Here is a 12,053-nt window from a genome sequence, read left to right as displayed (position 1 = left end):
CATAAAACAAGGGAAGCAGTACATACAATAAATTTAGACGAAATCAGGGACGACAAATAGATGCGGTCCCCTTGTTAGTCAACATAGTTTATGTGCTATGTATTTCTTGCATGCATCATCTTCACTCCAAGCATATACAGAAAATTTTATACGATCAAGCTTTACATATATCAACTGCTATAAGACTATTTTGATTTACTGATTAAATTGTCCTTCTAATGCTACCCCCATCAGAAGACTTTTTTTTCCATAGTCTTTAAACTCTGCTATGTCACTTTTAGAAAAATGATGACACTTTGCACAGCTGCTTTGATCGGGAGACATAAATGTTGTTGTGGTCTTCATCCAAGTTGTTGACCTCCTGATGTGTCAGAGTGTGTCCATCAACAAATTCATTCTTTTAATCAAGTTATGCCACAATTTCTTTTCTCCTCAATTCTATTTAGTACCTTCTCATTGGTTATGTTATCTACCTGCCTAATCTTCAGCATTCTTCTGTAGCACCATATTTTGAAACCCTCTACTCTCTTCTTGTCTGAAGTGTTTATTGTTCATGTTTAACTTCAATAAAAGGCTACACACAAGACCAATACCTTCAGAAAAGACTTCCTATCACTTAAATCTACATTTCATTTTAAGTAATTATTCCTCTTCAGATGAAAACACTTTTCCTGCCACTGCCAGCCTACATTTTATACCCTCAACACTTCGGCCATCAGTTATTTGCTACACAAATAACAAAACTCATCTACTTCTCATTTCCTGATCAATACCCTTAGCAGTGCCTTCTTTACTCTGACAACATTCCATTATATCTGTTTAGTTAATGTCCGTCTTATATCTTCCTTTCCATACCCTGTCCATTCCATTCAACTGTTCCAAGCCTTTTGCTGTCTCTAACAGAATTACAATGGCATCGGTAAACCTCAAAGTTTTCATTTCTTCTCCCTGCACTTCAATTCCTTTTCCAAATTTTTCTTTGGTTTCCTTTACTGGTTGTTGAATGTTGAATAACATTGGGCGTAGACTACAACCCTATCCCATTCCCTTCTCAATTATTGCTTCCCTTTCACATACTTTCACTCTTGTAACTGCAGTCTGGTTTCAATAAAATAGCCTTTCGCTCCCAGTACTAAGCCCCTGCTACCTTCAGAATTTCACATAGGATATTCCATTTGACAATGTCAAAAGCTTGCTGCAAGTTTACGAAAGACATTAACGTAGGTTTGCCTTTAATTAACCTATCTTCTATGGTAAGCCGTAGGGTTAGTATTGCCTCAAGTATTTTTGAACTTTTCGGGAACACAAACTGATCTTTCCCATGATTGGCTCATGCCAGTCCTCTCAGTCTTCTGTAAATCATTAATGTTGTTATTTTGCAGTCATGACTTATTAAACTGATAGTTCAGTAATATTTACACCTGTCAGCACCAGATTTCTTTGGAATTGGAATTATTACATTCCTCTTGAAGCCTGTCTCATACACCTCGCAAACCAAGTGGAATAGTTTTGTTATGGCTGTTCTCCCAAGAACTTCAGTAGTTCTGAGGGAAAGTTGTCTGCTACAGGAGCCTTGTTTTGATTTGGGTCTTTTAGTGCTCTGTCAAATTCTTCTCGCAATATCAAATCTCCTATCTCATGATTTAAGTCCTCTTCCCTTTCTATAAAACTGCCTTTCTTTCCCTTGTTCAGCCCCTCCTTCCACCTTTCCCTTCTTTGCTTAGTAGTGGTTTTCCATCTCGGCTCTTGATATTCATACATCTGCTTTTCTTTTCTTTAAATGTCTATTCAGCTTTCAATAGGTGGGGTATTTACCTTTCCTCTAGTTATATATGCTTCTATATCCTTACATTTCCATGTAGCCATTTTGCACTTCCTGTCAGCCTCATTTTTTAGATGTTTGTATTCCTTCTTATCAGCTTCATATATATATATATATATATATATATATATATATATATATATATATATATATATATAAAAAGAAAGATGATGAAACTTACCAAACAAAAGCGCTGGCAGGTCGATAGACACACAAACAAACACAAACATACACACAAAATTCTAGCTTTCGCAACCAATGGTTGCCTCGTCAGGAAAGAGGGAAGGAGAAGGAAAGACAAAAGGATATGGGTTTTAAGGGAGAGGGTAAGGAGTCATTCCAATCCCGGGAGCGGAAAGACTTACCTTAGGGGGAAAAAAGGACAGGTATACACTCGCACACACACACATATCCATCCACACATACACAGACACAAGCAGAATTAGGTCTGCTTGTGTCTGTGTATGTGTGGATGGATATGTGTGTGTGTGCGAGTGTATACCTGTCCTTTTTTCCCCCTAAGGTAAGTCTTTCCGCTCCCGGGATTGGAATGACTCCTTACCCTCTCCCTTAAAGCCCATATCCTTTTGTCTTTCCTTCTCCTTCCCTCTTTCCTGACGAGGCAACCATTGGTTGCGAAAGCTAGAATTTTGTGTGTATGTTTGTGTTTGTTTGTGTGTCTATCGACCTGCCAGCGCTTTTGTTTGGTAAGTTTCATCATCTTTCTTTTTAGATATATTTTTCCCACGTGGAATGTTTCCCTCTATTATATTCATATCATATATATATATATATATATATATATATATATATATATATATATATATATATATATATATATATATATATATTTTTTTCTCCTTTCATCAATTAAATTCAGTATCCCCTGCGATACCCAATGATTTCCACTAGGTCTTCTCTTTTCACTTACTAGATCCTCTGCTGGCTTCACAATTTCATCTCTCAAAGCTACTCATTTGTCATTTTCTGGATTCCGTTCCCCTTTTCAGTCAATCGTTGCCTACTGCTCCCTCTGCAACTCTCAACCACATCTAGTTCTTGCAACTTATCCAGGTCTCAACTCCTTAATTTCCCACTTTTTTTCAATTTTAATTTACAGTTCATAACCAATGAATTGAGGCCAGAATCCAAATCTGCCTCTGGAAATGTCATACAGTTTAAAATCTGCTTCCAAAATCTCTGTCTTATCATAATATAATCAATCAGAAACCTTCTAGTGTCTCCAGGTCTCCTCCACTTAATCAACCTTCTTTCATAATTAAATTATGCTCTGTGTAAAATTCTAGATGGCACCTTCCTCTTTCATTCCTTTCCCCCAGTACCTAATTCTACTATTTTTCATTCTCTTCCTCTTCCTACCACTGAATTCCAGTTCTCCATCACGATTTTATTTGCCTATCCCTTAACTATTTGAACAATTACTTTTATCTCATCATAAGTTCTTTCTATCTCTTCACCATCTGCAGATCTAGTTGGCATATAAACTTGTGCTACTGTGGCGGGCATTGGCTTCATGTCTATAACAATACATTCATTATGCTATTCATGGTAGTTTACCTGCATTCCTATTTTCGTATTCATTATTAGACCTACACCTCCATCATCCTTATTTTATTTGGTGTTTATAACTCTGTATTCAACTGACCAGAAGCCCTGTTCATCCTGCCACTGAACTTCGCTAGTCCCCACAATATCTAACTTCCCCCTATCAATTTTCTAACCTATCTGCTCAATAAAGGGATCTGAAATTTGTGACCCCAATTCGTAGGCTGCCAGTTTTGTTTCTACCGATGACAACATGTTCCTGAGTTGTCCCTGCCAGGCCTCATTTTACCCAAGAGGTATCATCATAATTTAATCACACAGTAAAACTACATGCCCTCTGGAAAAATAATGGCTGTTGTTCTGAGTGCTTTCAGATGTTCACAGCACCAGAATAGGTGTCACATGTTGGTTGATGTTACATAGTCATCACTGTTCACTGAGGTGGGAGGGGAAATGGGGGGGGGGGGGGAGGGGAGATAATAGCCCCTTTAAATCATACAAAAATTAGTATTTTGTATTACTGTACTATTTGTAATGTTACTCCCTTTGGTCTATAAAATTCTGCCAGTGCCGGTCCCAAGCCCGAAGTCTCACCTTGCAAGTGGTGGGGAAGGAGGAGGGGGAGGAGTAACAACCTCGTTAAAAAACTTGTGTCCATCTGGCTCCAGATGGTAGTACCCTGTAAGGGCCCCTCACCAGGGTAACAGGTGAAAACAGACAACGGATGGAAAGCGGAAGAGGATTTTACAAGTCCCAACGGTGGAAAAGCGGAAGAACTGTCTTTGTATCTTACTTCCCGTAGTGTCTGTACTCCCAAGGTGTGGCTACAAACGGCGTCTGTTCTCCATCTTAGCAGCCTAAACATATGTTGGTAGCAGCTCTAAAATGCCTTTGGGAGTGGCGATCTCATCGTAATAATAGCCTATATTTGAAATGGTACTTCAAAACCAGCCTCAGAAAAGGTTAGTGCATTCCCTGCAGGTGATGCACAGTTCTTGGGGTGCTGGGGGAACTGTGAGAAGTGGGCGACTAGGCACCAACACAATGAAGGTGGGTATCATTAATGTGATGACCCTTACTGGGAAGGTGGAAGAGTTGATAGACTTCATGGTAAAGGAGAACATAGAACTGATGAGACATAGTGAAGTTAGATGGAAGGGAGGAAAATGAGGAAAGGCTACACACTCTACTGGAGTGGTGGACAAGAACTCAAAAAGGGAGTAGGTACCATAGTAAAACCAAACCTAGAGGAATATGTGGAAGCAGTGGAATACATAAGTGATAGGGCGACAAGGACTCGGCTCAGGACAAGGAATGTAGTGAAGGACTTCATCAAAGTATATGCAGCACAAACAGGAAATAAAGAAGAAAACAGAGGATTTTCTAGAGGCATTAGAGAGTATAATTACAGATGTGGAAGCAATAGTAATGGGGGACGTAAATGTGCAGGTAGGCAAAGAAAGGCTAGGGAAGAAGGAGATAATTGCCCCATATGGATATGGGAGGAAAAATGAGGAAGGAGAGAAACTGGTTGATTTCTGTGAAAGAAACGGGCTGATTGTGGGCAACACATGGTTCTGTAAAAGTAGTAGTAGTAGTAGTATGGTATTCTGCCTTATGGCAGGTCTTGCCATGGGTTAAGCCTCTTCCACTTTAGTCTGTCCATAGCCAGTCTTTCCATTTCTGAATATTTTTCTCCTTTAATATTGTCCAGCATCTGATATCTTCTTTTTCCTCTTTCCCCTTTTCCCTCCACCATTTGTTCTATTCCTTCCTTCAATAAACAGTCCCTCCTCAAACAATGTCCAATCCAGTTCTGTTTTCTCTTTCTGATTACTTTCAGCATGTTTCTTTCATCTGCAACTCTTCTTAATACTTCTTCATTCCTTACTCAGTCTTCCCATTTCACTTTTTCCATTCTTCTCCATATCCACATCTCTAGTGCCTCCGGCCTTCTTTCATCTTCCTTCCTCAATGTCCAGGTCTTCGCACCATATAGTGCAATGCTCCAGGTGTAACATTTGGCAAGTCTTTTCCTAAGATCTTTGTTTAGTGGTCCACAAAGTAATTTCTCTTTCCTCTTGAATCCTTCTTTTGACATTGCAAAAATTACGAGATATGGATGGGGTGATAGATGGACGAAGATTGTCATTGATTACTTTCTGGTAGAAAAGAAAAATCGGAGACAGTTGATGGATGTAACTGCACTCCCAGGAGAGGCTTTAGATGGAGACCATCGAGTGGTGGTGGCAAAGGTGAGATTCGATAAATTGAAAGACATAAAGAAAGAAAGAGAAAGGAAAATAAAAGTGAGGAAACTAAAGGATGGCATGGTACAAGAAAAGTTTAAGGAGTTACTCAAGCGTAAAATCCCTAACACCGAGTATGGCAATGTGGAAGAGGAATGGGGTAAGTTCAAAGAAGTATTTGTAAGCTCTGCTGAGAAGACTTGTGGCAGAGTGTCTGGAAGGGTAATGGAAAAGGAGACACCATGGTGGAATGAGAGGGTAAAGGAGCCGGTAAAAGAAAAGAAGAAAGCCTGGCATGAATGGAACAGAGACCGAACACCTGAAAGTAAAAGGAAATACCAGGATAGTAAAAATAAGTGTGAGAAAATGGTAGCAGAAGAAAAGAGAAAAACTGGGAGAAATTCACACAAGAGTTGGAAAAAGATGTTACTAGCGGTAAAAGGATGATATATGGAATTACAAAGAGTATGAGGAAGGAAAAAAAAACACACACAAAGCTAGTGAAATGGGAAAGCAGAGAGCTATTAATGCAACCAGAGGAGATAAGGAAAAGATGGAAAGAGTACTTTGATACACTACTAAATGTGAAGAACGACAATGGAAAGGAAATAGAAGTACAGCAGGAGGGCAGGGGTCTGGAAGAAGAGGAGGATGTAATGATGCTAGAAATGGAACTAGCTCTGAGAAAAATGAAAACAGGAAAGGCACCTAGGATGGATGAAATTGCTGTGAAGATGATAAAGGCAGCTGGACCAGTTGGGCTACAGTGGCTGTATAGACTACTAACAAGGGAACCTCCCCATCGCACCCCCCTCAGATTTAGTTATAAGTTGGCACAGTGGATAGGCCTTGTAAAACTGAACACAGATCAATCGAGAAAACAGGAAGAAGTCGCGTGGAACTATGAAAAAAATTAGTAAAATATACAAACTGAGTAGTTCATTCGAAGATAGGCAACATCAAGGACAATGGGAGTCAAGGAGCGCTGTGGTCCCGTGCTTAGCGAGAGCAGCTACGGAACGAGGGTCCTAGGTTCAAGTCTTCTCTCGATTGAAAAGTTTAATTTTTTATTTTCAGTTTATGTGACAAACTCTTATGTTTTCATCACTTTTTTGGGAGTGGTTTTCCACAAGAAAACCTAAATCGGGCAAGGTAGAAGAATCTTTTTACCCATTCGCTAAGTGTACACGTTAGGTGGGCCGACAACATATACCTGTCATGTGACGCACATGCCGTCACCAGTGTCGTTTAGAATATATCAGACGTGTTTTCCTGTGGAGGAATCGGTTGACCTATGACCTTGCGATCAAATGTTTTCGGTTCCCATTGGAGAGGCACGTCCTTTCGTCTACTAATCGCACGGTTTTGCAGTGCGGTCGCAAAACACAGACACTAAACTTATTACAGTGAACAGAGACGTCAATGAACGAACGGACAGATCATAACTTCGCGAAAATAAATAAACTAAAATTTTCAGTCGATGGAGGACTTGAACCAAGGACCTCTCGTTCCGCACCTACTCACGCTAACCACGGGACCACGACGCTCCTGAGCTCATATTCTCCTTGATGTTGCCTATGTTCGCATGGACTACTCAATTTGTATATTTTATTAATTTTTTTCATAGTTCCACACAACTTCTTCCTGTTTTCTCGATTGATCTGTGTTCAGTTTTTCAAGGCCTATCCACTGTACCAGCTTATAACTAAATCTGAGGGGGGTGCGATGGGGAGGTTCCCTTGTAAGATGCATTTGGACCCATAAAAGTGTACCTGAAGAATGGGGAAAGGGAATAATAATCCCAGTTTTCAAGAAGGGTGACCGGAAAGTATGTGATAACAATCAAGGGATCATACTCATACCCCAAGTAGCAAAATTAATGGTGAGGATACTGGAAAGAAGAGAGAGAGAAAAAGTGGAAGAGCAGTTAGAAGAGGAGCAGTATGGTTTTCATCATGGTAGATCAACAATGGACCCAATCTTTAGTATGAGACAGTTGATGGAAAGACATTGGGAGTAAGGGAATGATCTGGTGATGACATTTCTTGACCTAGTGAAAGCTTACGACAGTGTTCCCAGGGAAAAGGTATGGGCAACATTCAAGAGAAAGTGAGTTGGAAAGCAAACACTTGAAGTCATCCAGGCACTGTATGAAAAAAGCTCTAGTTGTGTGGAGACACCAGTTGGAAGAACTGATGGTTTAAGAATGTTACGGGACTAAGACAAGGGAGTGTGATATCACCACTACTATTTATAATGGTGATGGATGAAACAGTCAAAGAGAGAAAAGAAGCCCATAGAGGAAGGGGGATGAAGCTGTTACTATTTGCTGATGATACTGTGGTGTGGGGAACAAGCAGTAAGGAGGTACAAAAACAAATAGACATCCTAAATGATAAGATCGTGAAATATGGAATGAAATTTAGTGTGGAGAAAGGCAAGACCATGGTGGCAACCAGAGTGGATAGAGAGGGCAAGGGACAAATTCATATTAAGGGACGGGATATTGAAATAGTGGACAACTTTAAATATTTGGGACGTGTATTAATGGGTAGTGGTCGATTAGAGACAGAAATTAGCAAAAGAATACAACAGTTTATTACATTTTACCAGTGTGTGAAGGGCATGGTGTGGGGAAGGGAAGTAACAATGAGGTGCAAGCTGGTGCTATACAGGACTTTCTTCACACCCATACTAATTTACAGTTCAGGTACTTGGACTATGACTAGAAGACAGGAGGGTAGGATACAATCCAGTGAAATGAAGTTTCTGAGAAGTGTACTAGGGAAGACAAGGAGAGACAAATGAAGATATTAGGAAGGAAATTGGACTGGAGAGGTGGACTCAGAAAGTTGAAAAAATTGATTAAAATAGTTTGGTCAAGTGAAGAGGATGGGAGAGGGAAGAATACCAAGAAGAATGACTGAGTTCAAGATTGAGGACAACAGGCTAAGAGTAAGACTGAGAACAAGATGGATTGATACAATAAAGATGAGTTTAAGGAAGATAAACCTGATATGGAACCAAATTGTGGAAAAAGAATGGTGGAAAGACAGAGTAAAGTGGCGAAGTACCCTTGATACCCCAACCCAACCCAATCAGATTTTGGATAGAGGGGAAACGAAGATGAAGATGACTCCATGTGGCCTCTAAATGTGATATTCTAGCACTCTAACTGATTGGATTAGAAAAAGGTGATGACTCAAGCCTATCAAAAATTTTTCTGAGATTTCCAGATGAAATTCCGAATCTGATAATTGATGCTTGAGACAGCAAATTTTGTTTACACCTCAAAGTTTTTATTTCTTCTCCATGGATTTTAAACCCTACTCCAAATTTTTCTTTTGTTTCCTTCACTGTTTGCTCAATATACAGATTGAATAACATCGGGGAGAGGCTACAACCCTGTCTTACTCTCTTCCCAACCACTGCTTCCCTTTCATGTCCCTCGACTCTTATAACTGCCATCTGGTTTCTGTACAAGTTGTAAATAGCCTTTCGCTCCCTGTATTTTACCCCTGCCACCTTCAGAATTTGAAAGAGAGTATTCCAGTCAACATTGTCAAAAGCTTTCTCTAAGTCTACAAATGCTAGAAACGTAGGTTTGCCTTTCCTTAATCTAGCTTCTAAGATAAGTTGTAAGGTCAGTATTGCCTCCCATGTTCCAATATTTCTACGGAATCCAAACTGATCTTCCCCGAGGTTGGCTTCTACTAGTTTTTCCATTCGTCTGTAAAGAATTCGTGTAAGTATTTTGCAGCCGTGACTTATTAAACTGATAGTTCGGTAATTATCACATCTGTCAACACCTGCTTTCTTTGGGGTTGGAATTATTATATTCTTCTTGAAGTCTGAGGGTATTTCGCCTGTCTCATATATCTTGCTCACCTTATAATTCTGTCAGAGACAGCAAAGGACTTCGAAGAGCAGTTGAACGGAATGGATAGTGTCTTGAAAGGAGGAGGATATAAGATGAACATCAACAAAAGTAAAATGAGGGTAATGGAATGTAGTCGAATTAAGTCGGGCGATGCTGAGGGAATTAGATTAGGAAATGACACAGTTAAAGTAGTAAAGGAGTTTTGCTATTTGGGGAGCAAAATAACTGATGATGTTCGAAGTAGACAGGATATAAAATGTAGACTGGCAATGGGAAGGAAAGTGTTTCTGAAGAAGAGAAATTCGTTAACATCGAGTATAGATTTAAATGCCAGGAAGTCGTTTCTGAAAGTATTTGTATGGAGTGTAGACATGTATGGAAGTGAAACATGGACGATAAATAGTTTGGACAAGAAGAGAAAGAAGCTTTTGAAATGTGGTGTTACAGAAGAATGCTGAAGATTAGATGGGTAGATCACATAACTAATGAGGAGGTATTGAATAGAATTGGGGAGAAGAGAAATTTGTGGCACAACTTGACTAGTAGAAGGGTTCGGTTGGTAGGACATGTTCTGAGGCATCAAGGGATCACCAATTTAGTATTGGAGGGCAGCGTGGAGGGTAAAAATCGTAGAGGGAGACCAAGAGATGAATACACCAAACAGATTCAGAAAGATTTAGGTTGCAGTAGTTACTGGGAGATAAAGCAGCTTGCACAGGATAGAGTAGCATGGAGAGCTGCATCAAACCAGTCTCAGGACTGAAGACCACAACAACAACAGTGCTGATGACTGCAAAGGGCAAGTTGTCATCACTTATTAGTGGTTATTCAAAGTTAAGTTTGTTTGAGAAATTACATTCAGTCATAAAACTGTTAAAAAAAATATTGCATAAAATTTCATATATGTTACAAGTATCATTTCCATTGACTAACTCAAGTAGTAGTCCGACAAGGCATGCAGGAGAACTTCTGTAAAGTTTGGAAACTAGGACAGAAGTACTGACAGAAGTTGTACAGCAGGTTGTGTGTTGTGCTTAGACAGCTCAGTCAGCAAGAAAAAAACAAGGCTGTCATGACTTGCTCACTACCAAACTTATTTGCTCCTCACATTGCAAACCGAATTAACTGATTTATTTTGTATATATAAATAAGAATTATGATTCAATTCTACAGTTTAAGAACTCACTTAAAAAATTTCAGTGCTTAATCCACTGAATTATCGTAATGCACACGAAAGTATTATTTATGATAGGTAGCCCCAAACTGCTTCATTTTCCTGAAAATGAGTTCTGCCAATATCCTAAAAGCAACATAAACTTTCGTAAAAGAGCACCTACACACTTGTTTGAAGGCACTCATTTGTTTACATTAACAATAATACTTTTATAGCTTGAAAAATAGCTGATTTCCTCCTAATTTCTAATGACCCCTTATCACAAAACCATAGGACTACAAGGAAACCTTACAAAATCCATTTTTTTTTCTCCCAGTTCCAAGCTGGGTGATCCTCTTCTAGTTTTAAAATAAGGAAAATCAATACTGTGCATGGGTTTGCACCCCCTCCCCCCCAAACACACACACACACACACACACACACACACACACACACACACACACACACAGCTGTTTGAGCAATTGGAAATATTAACCACAGTGTCACTCGCCCAGTGATGAAAATTTGTTGCCAACAAATCACGCAGCACTGGCACTACAATATGGCCCCAAAAAAATTAATGAACACACTGTAATCACTAAATAGGATTCCGTGCAGTACAAAATCCAAAAGTAGTGTTTATACCCACAAAATTATCTGGCAAAAGGACACTGAATTTTGTTTTCTACTTTTTTCCATTGCTTATGTTTTCAAGTGTGTATCATGTGCCTTAGTAGAACAATACAGACAACTTCTTTAAAAAAAAAAAAAAAAAAAATTTCAGACATCCATTTCTAAGAAATATACATTAAAATTAGAGTGCCTATTGATTGTGAGCCATAAGTTTGAACATAAATCTTATTGTGAGCAGTGACCTCTGCCTGGTAAGACATCTCCGGTGTTAGGTTTCTTGCACCTTCTTTAGCTACACGACTTACCCCACCAACAGAGACTTTTGTCATTTAATGTGTTTCTGCAAAGTGTTTGGCAACATAGTTTAATCAGTATGAGGCATAAATGAAAACTTTTTTATAACATTGAAGCAACTTGGTTTACAGCTACCAGATAGTCAGCAAAATATCAGTGAGTGAATTGAAACACCAGGAAAGAATTATATGACTGGAGCATTAAGCCATTTCCTAATCCCCATACTACAACAGTTTATGGAGACCATTTCATCTCGTACAAGATCTAATGAAGAAAACTACTTCCAGTTTAGTAGCTTCAAGGGATTGTGTGTGAAAGCAATGACCCCACCCATCCCCTCCGTCATTAGATCTTATAGGTATCGTGACAGTTACCTGTAGGATAGCCCAAAGCCTCTATGTTATGTTATACGGCGATAATTTGTTTGTGAGCTGGCGAAGCCAACGAATGCAAGCG

General features: G+C 39.3%; 1 protein-coding gene across 5 annotated transcripts in view; it reads right to left on the bottom strand.

The window, feature by feature from the left end:
* LOC124609829 (ADP-ribose glycohydrolase MACROD2-like) overlaps positions 1-12,053 on the bottom strand; it is a 100,476-nt gene that overhangs the window by 87,274 nt on the left and 1,149 nt on the right. The window lies entirely within an intron of this gene.

The sequence above is a fragment of the Schistocerca americana genome, chromosome 1 (genome assembly GCF_021461395.2).
Source record: "Schistocerca americana isolate TAMUIC-IGC-003095 chromosome 1, iqSchAmer2.1, whole genome shotgun sequence".
NCBI lineage: Eukaryota > Metazoa > Arthropoda > Insecta > Orthoptera > Acrididae > Schistocerca > Schistocerca americana.
This window is presented reverse-complemented; position numbering and strand designations above follow the sequence as displayed.